Here is a 12,318-nt window from a genome sequence, read left to right as displayed (position 1 = left end):
GCATGAAAAAGCAAGAAAACACATTGTCAAGAATCAACAGTCAATAGATGAAAACCCAGGCATGGAACAGATGTAAAATGATCAGACTGGGACTTTAAAGTAACCATTCCTATCAGCCAACAGCAGCAGAATAGGATCAATAGCCCTCTCGTCATTCAAGCAGTGGTTCTCAAAGTGTGCTTGGAAGATTAGCAGCAGCAGTAGCTCCAGGGAACTTATGGGAAATGCAAATTTTGGGTCTCACGCTATACCTACAGAATCTTGGAAGGGGGCTCAGCAATTTGGGGTTTAACAAGCCTGCCAGGTGATTGTGGTACATGCTAAAACTTAAGAGCCACTATACCAAAAAAATTGAATTCACTACCATAAATAAAGATAACACAGGGTTCAGCTATCTCCACTCGTTAATTCCATTAAACATTTAGAATGAAATAATAGCAATGCAACAAGGACCTTTTCAGAAAATAAAGGAAAGTGGAACAGTTTTGAACTCATTTCAGGAGACCAGCCTAAGCCTGATACCAACCTGAGAGAGACATTATAGGAGAAGAAAACTATAGACCAATATCCCTCATGAACTCATATATTCAAAATGTTAGCAAAATATTAGATAATTTAATCTAACAATATATAAAAATGATAATACATCATGATGAATGAGATTTATCCTAGGAATGCTAAGTTGGATTGACAATAGGAAATCAACCATGCATATTAACAAAATGAAAGAGAAATGTTATATGATCCATTTAATAGATGCAGACAAAGCATTTGACAAAAATTTATACCCATTAATGTTAAGGATTTCCCATCAAAGTAGGAGTAGAAGAGAAATCATAAATTTAATCAAAGGAGTCTACAAAAAACCAATGCTAACTTCCTACTCAATTGTGGAACATTAGTCATAAAGCTTCTGGAACAGTGCTTGGTACAAAGTAAGCACTACAAAAGAGTTACAAAAATAAATAATTACACAGGTCTTTATTTTGCCTTGCCAGAAATGCTACAAGTAACTACATGTTGTGAAAATTTATGATATAATATTAACTTTTATCCTGGCAAAAATCAGATGTTCAATAGATGTTCTTTTTTTTGTTTTTCTTGGATCCCTACATTTTTTTAAAAAAATTTTTCATTATATTTCATTTTGAAATTGTCATGTTCTAAACACTTTAGTACAGGAAAAGAGACTTTTTTTGTCATAAAATTATTTTTAAACATTTTTACTCTTTTCTTCCTTTCTAAAGAATGGATAATGCCTTCCTATTTTCATTGACTGAAAAGCTTTACAGCAAAAATACAAGTTTCTGATTGTGTGACTATGTGTGTTTCTGAGAGAGAGTGAGCCTGTATGTATTTTATGTGTTCTGCACGTCAGGGTCCCTTTCATCTTTTCCTAGTTTATGTGTCTGCCTGAATGCAGCTGGGATATCACCTGCAGCATCAGATATCACTAAAGTACATGCATTTAGTGGTGGCACAGTAGTTCCAACTGGACCTCAGTGTCCCAGTAATGTTTCCCAATACAGACCTTAAAAATCAAAAACCAATTTAAAGAAGTGCAATATCTCTCTGCTTCTCTTTAGGTGTCTGAAGGGTAAGAGGTTTTCTTTCTTAAAAAGTTGTCTTAAGAGTTATGAATTACTCCTAACTCCTTATTTCACACTCACTGAACTTGAGTTCTCTCGTCAGAAGGAAAAAGAAACCCACCTTTATCCATAATAATTTATATCCTCACTACAGCCCTGTGATACGATACTAATATTACCCCCATTTTATAGATAAGCAGACTGAGTCAACGTGAGATTAGGCAATTTAAAGTGCCGTAGTTAGTAAGTGGTAAAGTTTTGAACCCAGGTAGACTGACTTCAGACTTCTAGCTCTTCGACAACTCACGTACTGCCACTCAAATTGAAATCATTTGCTTAAAGTCTTTATTAAATCATAGGTTTCACAAAGCCACCAACTATTTACCTGGCTCCCAGGGCACAAGATAGATATCTAAGAAATAGATGAATGAATGAACCATATCATGTAGCTATTCTTATCCCTGATTTAAAAATGAGGAGACTGAGATTAAAGAAGCCAAAATAATCTTCTCAAAATCAAGCAAATAGACAGTACATCCAGGATTTGAATCTAAACCACTCTGACTCCAAATCTTTTCCTCATTCCCTTTATAGCACACCACACTAACTCTTCTTTAGAGCTCTGGAAACCTCCAGATAATTAGTTGACAGCAAAAAAGCACTGGGGAGAATTTGTCCTTTTGAGGGGTTGTATATTACATCACTTTTGTCATGAGGTCTTTATAAAAGAAGGCAATCAACATCACCTGCTGGTGATGGCAGTAGCCTTGAGGTGCCTGATGATGATGACGATGATGATGATGATTCCTATGATGAAGAATTAGTATGGGATGGGGGGAAGAGAGCAAAGTTCTACCCCTAGGACATAATATTTTTAACCTCAATTAGTCCATTAGGCATCATGTACACAAACTTTGATATGTTCCATAAAATAGATCTGCTACTTTAATGGTCAGACATTATCTGGCCAAGTGATAAATTCATTTAATTCAGTAATAGAACATCATATATTGACTCTGAACTGTCATTGACATAGCACTACAGGACTTCCCTGGTGGCGCAGTGGTTAAGAATCCACCTGCTGATGCAGGGGACACGGGTTCAAGCCCTGGTCCTGGAAGATCCCACATGTTGTGGAGCAACTAAGCCTGTGCGCCACAACTACTGAGCCTGTGCTCTAGAGCCCACGTGCCACAACTACTGAAGCCTGTGCACCGAGAGCCTGTGCTCCACAACAAGAGAAGCTACCACAATGAGAAGCCCACGCACTGCAACTAAGAGTAGCCCCCACTCACCGCAACTAGAGAAAGCCCGTGTGCAGCAACGAAGACCCAACGCAGCCAAAAATAAATAAATAAAATTTTAAAAAAAGAAAGAAATAGCATACACAATCTAGTTTACAGTTGTTTATTTTTAAAAAAGTTTAAACTTTTCACTAACCACTTTGACACTACATGAAATATCCTTAATACGAAAAAGGGTAAAATAAATTTAAGATAGACAGGCTGGACTGAAAGACATCAGTACAATCATAATAAAATATATAAAGGAAGTAAATCAGATTTACTTGTATTCTTTACAGATTCAGAGGTAAAAATGAAAATTCATATTTTAGCAGATAGCTAATTATTAGTCTAATAAGAAGAGCATTCACGTCACCAGCAACAAAGTCAAAAAGACATTCTCTTAATGGTGATGTTCAATGTAGTTCTTTCCTGTTACATCCAATTGTTTTCTTCTTAAAGAAGGAAACTAAAAAGAATTGGAAAAGCAGTTACCATTCAGAGTCAGCTGCAGGCATAGCCACAGGGTCTATGCACGTAAATAGTGGTCTGATGCTGTCCAGACAGGCTGGTGACTCACTCTCAGACTTGCCCTTTAGATAGAATCATAATTACCGGAAAATTTCACAACTTTCTACCTCATGTTGTGAAGACTAAGAAAGCACGCATGTATGTTTAATGAACAAATAAAACATTTGCTTTGCTAGTTTGAGTGACTCAGTCTAATGCTTCAATCTTCTGATCAGTAAAAGACTAAAATACCTTCCACTAACTCTTAAAGTAGCAAGAAAAGGAAGTGGCATCAGTAAGATATGTGCTGACAAAACAACCTGTGACTCAAGGCCAAACTAAAGTATATTGTCCTTACTTTCTCTTCTTTCCTTCCTTGCTTCCTTTATTCACTCATTCCACAAATATTTATTGAGCACCTATCATGAGCAAGGTCAAGTGTGTGGCTATGTCTACTGTGCTCCCAGCACACATCAGGAAGCTAGGACACCATACTGAAATATGGCGGTACATGGTGGATGACGTTATTCTTTCCACTTATGTTTAGCCTATCAACAACCGTGATAAGTGGGGCTGCTTGAAGAGAGCTTCTAGCTGGGTAATCAGATAAGGCATCTGAGACCCTTCTTGCCTCTCCTCAGGACGACCAATCCATTTACAACTCCTTTTTAAAAAATATACTAGCCTTCTGCTTCTCTTTGTTTTCCTCTTAACTAGAATGGAGATATTCCATTATCCAACATTTCAATAAAATATTTATGTCCTTATATTTTGATCTCATTTGTCTTGCAAAATACCAGTCTTGGATAAACCCACTTATTGATTCTCTACTTGCTTATATTCACTGTTGGCATTCCAATAACTTTTTTTTTCCCCCGTATAATTCTGCAGTCACATTACTCAGCAGTGACTATTTTAAACCTTTTCCGTTTTCCTGGTACTTCCATCCCTGCTACTTTCCACATTGTCCTTGGTGTCAGCAGTTCATATTACCTAGTCTCTCAGAGGGAAAATAGGTGCCATCAGGTGACATTTCCTCCATCTCTAAATCACCAAACATCCCTTCTCTCTTCACCCATCTCCACCCTCTCTTTTGGCAAGAGAGGAGATGGTCCTCCTCCCTGTAAAATTCAAAATCTCCCAGCTGTGATTGAGAGGCTACGCTCTCCCACCTTCCCAGGAACTTTACACTATCAAAAATTTTTTTTCTCTGCAATAGTTTCTAATTTTCCCTTAAGCCTGAATATTTTCAATTGCTTTTAAGCCCTCTCAAGCCTCTCCCAGAGAAGAAAACGAAAACTCTTACCTGATGCCTCGTTCCCCTTCAGCTACAACAGACTTGTCAACAACATTGTGCATATTTTGCTGTTTCCGATTCTCATTTCATCATCACCAGTCAGCACTCTAATTAGGCTTGAACGCCCACCACTTCCACCAAAACAGCTTTCATCAAGGTCCCTAGTGACCTCCATGTTACTAAATGGAATTATTTTTTTAGGTTTTCATCTTATTTCTCAGTAGCGTTTGACGATGTTGAATATATCTCCTTCTTAAGACACTTTCTTCTTTTGATGTGTTATAGCACATTCTCCTGGCTTTTCCCCTATACTTGGCCATAGCTTCTTGGTGTCCTTTACATGCTCTTTCTCTTCTACCCTGGAAGTAATTCTTGGCTTTCCTCTGGACCAAACCTAGGCTCTCTTCTGCTTTCATGTCTCCCCCTAAGCAATTCCATGGTTTCGTTACCATCCATATGTCTAGATTGGACGTAAATCTCATGTACCTCCTAAGATGTCTCCCAACTGCCTCCTTATTTTTTTTTGGTCAGCACCCCACCTAGACTACACCTCTACTTCAAGGTGAATACGGAGGTTGTTTGATTTGGGTGTTAAAGGTTGAGGAGAATTTTACAAGGTGGAATATAGAAGTAGAGGAAATTATTCCAGATATTGAAAATGGCAAAACAAAGGCATAAATTCATAAGAAAAAAGATCAAGGTGAATTTTGAAATTGGCAAGTAACCTGCTTGACATGAGCACAAGCTTTAAAAATAGGGTCACAGAGGCACTGGGCTGTCAGATAAGGAGCCCAGTTCCCACTCAAAAGATAAGAGTATTCCCATGATGTTTTTCAGTGAGGGCCATATGGTATCAAAACAGTGGTTAAGATGACAAACCTCAGGGTCTTATGCAGGGTGGCTTTAGGGAAAGAGACTGTAGAAGCTGGAACATGAAGTTGGAATATAACTATTTTAGGTTTCCTGTTTTGGGGTGATAAAGGCCTCAATCAAGATGACAATGACAGGGCTTCCCTGGTGGTGCAGTGGCTAAGAATCTGCCTGTCAATGCAGGGGACATGGGTTCGAACCCTGGCCCGGGAAGATCCCACATGCCGTGGAGCAACTAAGCCCATGGGCCACAACTACTGAGCCTGCGCTCTAGAGCCTGCAAGCCACAACTACTGAGCCCACGTGCCACAACTACTGAAGCCCTCGCGCCCAGAGCCTGTGCTCTGCAACAAGAGAAGCCACGACAATGAGAAGCCCGTGCACCGCAACGAAGAGTAGCCCCCACTCACTGCAACTAGAGAAAGCCCGCGCACAGCAAAAAAGACCCAACGCAGCCAAAAATAAATAAATAAATAAATAAATAAATAAATAAATTTATTTATTTAAAAAAAAAAAAGAAGACAATGACAACTGGAAGAATGGGCCCAGAAAACATACTGAAAGAAAGCAACAAAATGTGATATGCGGAACATGCAGCAGATGAAAATTCAGGCTGAAAACTCTCTTGAAGGTTGAAAGTAATCACAAAAAGGGAGTCACTATTTAATGCTTAGAAGGCGATTTGAAAACATGGATCTAGCATCTTGGAAAAAGGCCTGGGGTGTTCTTACTAATTTAAAAGTCATACTCCAAGAGATGGGAGCTGAAAATTTCAAAGCTGAGTTTTCCAAAGAGAAGCATAAGTAGAGAAATGGAAGAGAAGAAAGTCAAGGCTAAAATCTTGGGAGGTATATAAAATGTTAAGGAAGGAAACAAACAAACAAACAAAAGACAAGCAAAGATGAAATGTAATTTGTGCAGGGCCAGAGAAGCCAAGGAAAGGAAGCACGTCAAGAATGCTTCTGAGGAACCAAAGGGAGAGGAAAGCACATGGCAAATTCCCTTGCAAGGGATTAGGAAGAGATTGATGAAAGCAGCTCAGTCTTTGAAGAATGTTGTGGTTAAAGGGAGAAAAAAGTTACAAGATACTAATTTAAGGAGAGAGTCAAACTGGTGAAAAGTTTATGTTTTTGCTTGCTTACTTTAGGCTAAGGAAAACCTGACAACACATTTATACAGGGTGGAGGGGCAATTATTGGAGAGGAGATGCAACATGGTAAAGAAATGATTAAGTGATACATATTTTGGAGGATGGAAGAAACTAAAGGAATTTAAGGAAGAGGGAAAGATAAGGTCAGAAAAAAGGAAGGACGCCTTGTCTTTCTTTCCAACCATTGCCAAAAATTGCTCAGTTGTGAGAACCTGAGAACGATGTACTCAGGAGTCTATTCGAAATGGATGAGATAAAGTTTTAGGGCACTGTTGGAAAAGAAAGATAAGGGAGGAATCAGATCACCTGCAGTTATTCATCTCCTAAAATGGCCACGTACAAAACAGAAAAGAGGGGCTGCCAAGATAGTTTTTTAACATTTCTTTTGAAAAGTGATTAATGAGTTTGGCCCAAACAATTGTTGTATCTGTTGTGTTTAGAAAAGTCTGAACCTGGGAAGGCAAATAGGTTTAATTTGTCACGTCAATTCCAATGATTAGTAAACCTGCAGTGCTATTGGAAAGGATTATGAAATCTGTTCTAGCTCAGCAGGAGAGTGTCCTGTGATTGATTAGCAATGTCTACTTTGGGCCAAGCATAGAGGGTTGATATATTTGCTAACTCTGGAACCATAACTATTAGTTATTTAGTCTAATCTTCTGATGTACAGATCAGAAGCAAGACAGCGTTTAGATATTCATCACAGGTTTATATGAAAGTAGACATGTTAGGCAAAGTCATCCACTTTAAGATTCCTTAGCTGAAAGATTTGGACTTTGGAACCCAGGTTTTGAAACCTGCAGAATTCAAGCAGAAATACCAGACCTCACTCATTTTTCTAAACTGTTTTCAGATTTCAAGTCTGTTTCTTCCTCCCACATTCATCTGGGATTGGCTTGTAACACATTTGAACTTTACATTTAAAAAATATATATACAACCAAAATTTGCACCACTATCCAAGATTGGTTGTCTGATATTCTTTTCAGTAGAAAGAATACTATTCTGTATCAAAAAGCTTTCAAAAGGTACTCTTTTTGGTGGGATGAAGCAAGAGAGGATGGCAGAGAGGGAGGAGAGCAGCAACATCTCTGTGTAGAGAGAGGTCTCTGCAGATGAGGAAGGGCTGGTGGCATCACCATGACAAAACACCTTCTATAGTGCCAGCCCCTATCATGTAAATATTGGTCAGGGGCCCTGGGAAGAAGGCAGGGTATGGTTGGGACAGCACAGTCCTCTTCATTTGCTTCAATGTCTCAATTTAACTGGAGGTAGAAGTTAGCTATAGGAAAGAAAATCAGAAGGTCCATCATTTTAGTAAAGATATGTTACTAAGAATATAAATATTGATGTATTTCTTGAGTATAGTTAACTTTTTGGTTAGCATTGTTGAAACTAAGTTCTATATTTAATAGTTGCATTCTTGTTTTCTATACTTGTGCTATAAAATTCCTCTGCTATTATGTAGTACATTGTTCATGTGAAGCTGTTTTTAAAGGAAACACAGTTCTGTCTTGATAAATATCAGGAAACTACCAGATGTTTCCTACTGTCTAAGCCAAACCAGTCAACAGTATGATCATGCTGTCACTGACATAGTCATGAACTGTATACCATCCACGGCCTCCCCTGTAATACAGAGTTCAATGCTCTGGCACACAGCAAAATGTGCAATTTAAATAGTTAGAAAACAAAATGAAACAAAAAACAAGAGGAACATCATTCTAATGTTATTTTACCTTTCTTACTTAAAAAATGCTATTTTTTTCTATTCAAATTCTTAATCCATAAAAGGAATAGACTTGCTTTCTAATATCTTCCAAAAATAGAACAGGATTTACATTTTTTCTCTTCTGAAAGTGGAGAGTTGTTTAAGAGATTAGAGAGAGAAAAAGCTAACTTGTTCTTTAAGAATAATATATTAAGAAAGGCTAGCTGCTAAGCAAGTTTCTTATTTTAATAACCCAGGCTGAACCCTCACTCAGCCTGCATTCTAGCCTTGGGGCTACCTGGACAGGGGGGAGATAGGGAGGGAATACAGGGTTTCAGACAGAGTAAATGGCATATGTAATGACTGGGAGATAGAAAAGCTTAAGGCTTACTTAGCTATCAGCCAGCAGTCCCCTGGATAGGTATATACAGAACAACAATGGGAGGAAAACGTAACATGGTGGATTCAAAATGTGTGGTGTGGAACTTTGAAGCCAAGCTGAGTAGTTTCTACTTCTATCAGCAGATAGTATAGGGCCATTGAGGGTTTTTGAAAAAGGAAGTGTATTATTGGATCACTAGTGAGATTCTTCATGAAGAGGCGTAGAGAGAGAAGTGGGAAAGGCAGGGGTCATGGCATGTCTGTGTATAAGAGCCTGGAAAGAGTTGCTAATAAAGAAGCTGGAAAAACTCCAAGAGGCAGAGGCAGCTGGAAGAGCATGATGGGTGAGATTTCAAGATCAAAGGAGGAAAGGACTTTGAGTGTAAAGCAGATTCCAATGATAGAGAAGGTCACGAGGGATGAGAATTTAAATGCCCTGGATTTGGCAGCTGGAAAGTCATGCGGAGATACAAGCAGCTCATGCAGCTCAATATCAAAAAAACAAACAACGCAATCCAAAAATGGGCAGAAGACCTAAATAGATATTTCTCCAAAGAAGATATACAGATAGCCAACACACACATGAAAGAATGCTCAGCATCACTAATCATTAGAGAAATGCAAATCAAAACTACAATGAGGTATCACCTCACACCAGTCAGAATGGCCATCATCAAAAAATCTACAAACAATAGTGCTAGAGAGGGTGTGGAGAAAAGGGAATTCTCTTGCACTGTTGGTGGGAATGTAAATTGATACAGCCACTATGGAGAACAGTATGGAGGTTCCTTAAAAAACTAAAAACAGAACTACCATATGACCCAGCAATCCCACTACTGGGCATATACCCTGAGAAAACCATAATTCAAAAAGAGTCATGTACCACAATGTTCATTGCAGCTCTATTTACAATAGCCAGGACATGGAAGCAACCTAAGTGTCCATCGACAGGTGAATGGATTAAGAAGATGTGGCACATATATACAATGGAATATTACTCAGCCATAAAAAGAAACGAAATTGAGTTATTTGTAGTGAGTGAGGTGGATGGACCTAGAGTCTGTCATACAGAGTGAAGTAAGTCAGAAAGAGAAAAACAAATACCGTATGCTAACACATATATATGGAATCTTAAAAAACAAAACAAAACAAAACAATGGTTATGAAGAACCTAGAGGCAGGACAGGAATAAAGATGTAGACATAGAGAATGGACTTGAGGACACAGGGAGGGGGGAGGGTAAGCTGGGACGAGGTGAGAGAGTGGCATGGACATATATACACTACCAAATGTAAAATAGATAGCTAGTGGGAAGCAGCTGCATAGCACAGGGAGATCAGCTCAGTGCTTTGTGACCACCTAGAGGGGTGGCATAGAGAGGGTGGGAGGGAGACACAAGAGGGAGGAGATATGGGGATATATGTATATGTATAGCTGATTCACTTTGTTATAAAGCAGAAACTAACACACCATTGTAAAGCAATTATACTCCAATAAAGATGTTTAAAAAAAAAAAAGATAACCAACAAGGACCTATTAAAAAAAAAAGTGAATTGGATAGGAATGACCTTCTATGCAACATTTCAGGTATCCAATTAAACATGTGATTCATTATGGTCTACCTAGAGTAAAAGTCACAGGTGAACCTGGAGGATAGGAGCTGAGTTTATACCTTTCTTCTGATTTGAATTGAGAAAGCATAAGATTTGTCTAGTTCCTAGAGGAGGTTTAATGCCTGGCAGTTTTGATTCAACACAGGGAAGTTGTCTCATCTTGAATTTTTAGAACAAGTATGTGTATAGAAGAGAAGACTTTGGGCTTATCAAAGTATGCTTTCTTTCACTGTTCACAAGTTGCACTTATTTTCATAAAACAGAAACATATTTCAAAAAAAAAAAAAAAGAAAGTCATGTGGAGAAAGTGGTTAGTGAGAATGGAAGTGAAATTGCAAGATTTCAAAGATTACTCAGAGAATGAGTAATTAGTAAGGAATGGAGTCAGGCAAATGATACAGGCAATGCTCTAAAAAGTGGGAAATTGAATAAAAGCATGAAGAGAATTGCTCTGACAGGGAGCAGGAACAAGGGAAAGTTTCTCCTTTTAGTAAAGTTTTACTATTATGATTGTTCTTACTATCAATTTGGGTAGAGAATCCAAGTCACACTTTTAGGCAGAAAAGAAGAAACCAATCAGGGGAGAGAAAGAAAAATCTAAGATACAGCATAATTTCTAGACTTAGGTCCTAGGAGATCCAGGGATAACAGAGCTCAAGAAGATAGGCTTAGCAAAAAAAGGAAAATATTTGCTTCTCCATCAGAAAAGAGAGGGATCAAGAAAGATGAATTTGACACATTCTCATGTAGAAAGGAGAAAAAATAGGGGAGTGTATATCTTCTGTTCTCAAACTCTCCTACTGAATAAAATGTAGGACATTGCCAGCAAGATGGCCGGTTGAAATAAGCCTGGACTCTTGAAGAAAAGACAGAGAGTTGGCAACCGATGTAGTGGAGAATCCAAGCGAGAAGTAAAAGAACCCCACTGCAGCAAAGGGCTTTGCCAAAATTAGTCAGGGTTTCTCCACACCTCGTCATCGTCCTGGGAACTGGATAGCACGGCTTGGAGAGAAATATCGTGGAAAGACAGTACCAGAGATACCTGATACTTCACTTGAGATTGTTTCTTCTTTTATCTTATAAACTCCTCTTCACTCAAGTCATGGATAATATTTGCTACATACAGAAATGCCCTGGGAGAACAGTTCTGGGGAAATGAAGAAAAGACTCAGAGAAGAGAATATTGGCCCGAAGTGGAATGTGAGGGAGCTGGAGGGATAATTGGGTAGAACGCAGAACCAGAGGTGACTTGAGAAAGTAAGCCTCGGGAATTCACATACGTGGGGATCGACTTCCCAGGGGGCCTACAACAGGAGATCTGAGTGATTTTTGTCAAACTCTTAAAGGACAGTATGAAATTATCTGATGTCAGAGTAATGCAAGTATGATGCTTAAAATGGGTGACTACCTGGGCCCGGCTGGATAGAGGCAAAGAAGCTCAAAATGTGGGGAAAAAAATTGGGAAAAGTAGAGGGACTGTAAAGGAGAAGGTGGATGAACAGCAGGATTTCTATAAGGGAGAGAGAGAAAGACGAAGGCCTGGAAAATTCACAAGTTTGGGATTGAAGGGGAAAGAATTTTAAGATAAGCCAGTGCTGGCAGAGATAAAGTGAAAGAAAAGATGAAGGAAACAAAGTAGTGACTGCAATACTGAGGCAAAAGAACAACACTGGAATTTTGATATTTAAGTTGTGGGGCTTCCCTGGTGGCACAGTGGTTGAGAGTCCACCTGCCAATGCAGGGGACATGGGTTCGAGCCCCGGTCTGGGAAGATCCCACATGCCGCGGAGCAACTAGGCCTGTGAGCCACAATTACTGAGCCTGCACGTCTGGAGCCTGTGCTCCGCAACAAGAGAGGCCATGACAGTGAGACGCCCGCACACCGCGATGAAGAGTGGCCCCGCTTGCCACAACT

Source organism: Balaenoptera musculus, chromosome 9, assembly GCF_009873245.2.
Source record: "Balaenoptera musculus isolate JJ_BM4_2016_0621 chromosome 9, mBalMus1.pri.v3, whole genome shotgun sequence".
Lineage (NCBI taxonomy): Eukaryota > Metazoa > Chordata > Mammalia > Artiodactyla > Balaenopteridae > Balaenoptera > Balaenoptera musculus.
Note: the sequence above shows the minus strand (reverse complement) of the source record.